A 4,182-nucleotide genomic window follows, 5' to 3' on the forward strand; every position below is an offset into this window, starting at 1 on the left:
TTTTTTAATAATAAAAAGTAAAAACTCATGGCTTTTTGGTTTCTGCTCTGACAATGTCGATACATTTTAGACTGTCACCAAAGTATGTCAACATGTGACTACAGAGTTGATTTGTGTCTTTTGGAAAACTTACCGTAATTTCCGGTGTATAAAATGCTACTTTTTAAAACTTTGAACCCTGCGGCTTATACAGCGGTGCGACTAATTTATGACCATGTTCTAATCTCGTGACAGCTGCTTTACTTCAGAACTATTACTATTCATTTAAAAACTGTGCCGCTCTCAAGTCAGTGAGGAAACCGTAGCTCGCTCTTTGGCAGGAGCCAATCACAAACTATAACTCACGAGCTTATCAGAAATCGCAGTAGGTCATTAATATAAGTCTTAATAAGTCTGAGCCACGGTATAATTTTACAAAGAACGCTAAAATCATCACACAGCAACTTAACACTCAAAAGGTAGCTAAGAAATAAGACATATACAAGTTTAAAATAACTATTTTAACTTCTTCCCTTAATGCATTTCTTCCCAGCAGAGCAGTTCATTGGCCATGGCTGCTGAATGCTGGATGAATCATTGCAGCGCCCCGGCCTTTGTTCCTGTCAAAGCGCTATCTGGTCCCCACGGACTTATGCATGCCGCAATATGCCGCAATATTTTATGACGTGGACAGGTGCGCCTTATAGTCTGGTGCGGCTTAAACACCGGTGCGTCTTAACGGAAATTATGGTAATTATTTTCCATCTGTTCATTGGTTCATTGCACCTACAGTATTTGGCTTTCATCATAAAGCCTATACTGCAAAAAAAGGACTCGCTTTAAAAAAGTCTAGATTTTTGTGAAATTATCTGTCCGTGCATTAAGTAAATTTGACTTGGTAAACAAATCCTAAATTAAGATTTCTTTATCTAGAAATAAGCAGGACCTTTCAAGGAAAAATGCACTTAAATTTTGCAGATCAATTCTAATGTGAGACATAATTCACTGATGCACGTATTGGGGCACACCTATTCCGCCTACAAAGGCCGCTATTAAAGCATCTCCAAAAACCAACAATGTTTTATGATTTTATGTACATGCTGTAACCATGCAGTAACAGGCACATTCATAATAACATGTAATGCTTACAGTATTTGGTCGTATTTTGATCATTTGAAGCATTACCGGAACTTCCTTCCTGGGCGCATTGATTTCACATAGCAATGTAGAAAAGAACACTACACCTAGTGGTAACTTTTTTAAACTCAAAAACAAAACCCGCAGCAGTGGCGGCAGCTCCAATATGATATCACACACAGCGACTGCCCCACTCTAGACAGTCTTTAACACACAGACAACACAGACAGTGACTCTCTGCTTGCTTGGCTCGACTCCAGCTCACGTTCTCAATTTCACTCTATTTCGGTTTGTATAACATTTAAAGTAAGTTGTAGACTTGCTTTGTTACATACGTGGTGCATACAGAGTTGAAAACGGCTCGTGTCGTGTTGGTCACTGTCTCCATTCCGGACGGGTTGTTTTTTTTTCAGGTTTTTCTCAGCTCAACTTGTATCTAAAGTTACTTAGTAAACTTGTTTCGTTACGTACGCTGTGCATTTGACAAGACAGAGCTGCAAACGTAAGTTGGAAAACTTTGCTCGTAGTACTGAACGCGGTGCTTTTGAGAAAACTACAGTGAACAAGGCTGGCAGATTATTTCCCTGTTTGCCATCACTGGATGTTTGCATGAATCACCAACTTCACTCATTAAAAATATAATTAAATAATAAAGTCTTACAGATCACTTACACACATACACAGTACACATATAGCTGAATAATAGATGCTCCAAATCAGCAACTTCTGATCAATCCATGTCAATTTCAGACCTAAAATAATGTACCGATTTAAGCCCCACTCATTTCCGGTCAAGCCACAGCCACTCCCGGTACAGATACGGATACAGATCATTTAGATGGTCCAACAGATACACATACAGATACAGATACAGATACAGATACAGATACAGATACAGGTAGTGGTGTACTCACTCATCGCTAATGTCAACACATCGAAGCTGAAGTTTGATTGGACAAAACAAGTCTAACAAACACGTACAGTACACGTACTGGAAGCAATGCAGAAAAGAGATACGCTATGAAATGAAGATAATAGGTTGTTGGGAATAAATTAATACAATTTCACGGAACAAATTCTAGAATTTAAGTTATAAACGTAGGTGAGTTCTTGTCATAGTGTTTAGGCCAGCGGAGCAGGTTTTGATGGCCCTGACTGCGCACTACTAGCTTTTAGCATGTATACTCCACACAGAGCTGAGATTCAAACGGAAAACCTGTTGACTCTGAGGCAGATGTGCTAACCACGCTGCCATTGTGCTGCCCTGGGCAAGTACCCTTAAGGTTATGAAACTGCACCTAAAAATTGACTCTAGTGGTGGACATTGACCTAATGACTTAGTCAATGTTTGCACTGGATCAAAGATCATTTGCAGTCAGTGTGACTCACACCTTCCTTTCTTTATAAACAAGATATTCACTTATGATGGATCGTATACTTGGAGACTTCTAGGTCAAGTGTCAATGAACCACAACAAGAAGTGCGACGGGTCACCATACATTGCCTGAGCATGTCATACTAAAAATAGCTGAGGAAGATTAAGAGGAGTTCCTTGCTGGGAAAATATATCTGAACTAGGGACGCTCCAAATCAGGGTTTTATGCCGCCAAATTCGGATGCCGATCATCCATGAGTGAGATCGTCCGATACCGATACCAACCCCATGAATTAAGTGTCCATTTTTCAGTTTATTTATGATGAGTGCTACTGGCCAGGGCCGCCGTTAGACAATTCCAAAGGCCCCTGGCAAACGGGTAATTAATGTTTATTTAATGTTTAATTAACATTTGGGTGGCTTGTTTTTGTTGTTTATTTTTGGTGAAAACATTTTCGTACTATTTGACACAAACCTGAATTTAATTTGACGCACGTGTTGGAAGAATACGTATACATGGGAAATAAATTGTTCAATCATTTATTTTTTAGTTCATCCATCCATCCATTTTCTATGCCGCTTATACACACTAGGGTCACAAGTATGCTGGAGCCTATCCCAGCTGACTTCGAGGCAGGGTACACCCTGGACTGGTCGCCAGCCAATCGCAGGCCACATATAGACAAACAACCATTCACACTCACATTCATACTTATGGACAATTTAGAGTCACCAATTAACCTAACATTTTTTAGTTCAAGATAACAAAATGAACAGAACAACATAATTCAAATAAATATCTTTATTAAATAGAAATCTGCCCTGCTGAGCTGAACTTAAAACAGCATAAATTCAGTGTCCTGGTTGCAGGGGTGTCCAACTTTCATCACTATTAGAGCTGTCAACTATTTGTGTTTTACTTGTGACTGGCAACATTTAAATTGTACACTACTTTATTTACCAAGCACATCTCCACTCAAACAGTGTGGCCATCGCCTTTATGCTATTTTGTTATCATTTGTCATTATATAAAGGCATAAATTCTGACTTGAACAGTTATTAAAACAACTACTAAGAGTTGAAGCACACTATGCGTTTAAGTTCATTAAACAACAACACACAAATAGTGTTTTGAGTGCAAGACATAATTAGTATAATGACAACAAGAGAGGAAAATTGTCCTGTGACTCTTGAAAAAGTTAGTACGTACCCCGTGAACGTAATATCCACTCAGCTTCCCCGTTGGACAAAAACAAGCTCCAAACTAACCGCATTGCTTGTTTGTTTTAAAAACAAAAGTTCACTGTGGTTAAACGTCACATTTGGAGCCCGGGACAATACGGGACAAAGTGCGACCCTTGTTGGCTCAGCATGGGTGTTGGCAAACCTACGTGACGCAGCACACATGTAGGGTTTGCTGCCGCACGCTGATCGGTTTTGCGATCTGCTTTGAAAAACATTTATCCGCATCTGCCGATCACATGTTTTTTACGGAACTCAGCCGATACCGATTGGTGGCCAGTCGATCGGAGCATCCCTAATCTGAACAATTGCTTTCATTGTATGTTTTATATCATTTGTGTGAATGTGAGCAGTGAATGCAGTCAGCAGTATGACTTAATATTCAGTTGTAAATGAGCACATTTCTATGCAAATGCATGCATAGGAAAAAAAAAGAGCAACTCAGTAAA

The sequence above is a fragment of the Dunckerocampus dactyliophorus genome, chromosome 1 (genome assembly GCF_027744805.1).
Source record: "Dunckerocampus dactyliophorus isolate RoL2022-P2 chromosome 1, RoL_Ddac_1.1, whole genome shotgun sequence".
Lineage (NCBI taxonomy): Eukaryota > Metazoa > Chordata > Actinopteri > Syngnathiformes > Syngnathidae > Dunckerocampus > Dunckerocampus dactyliophorus.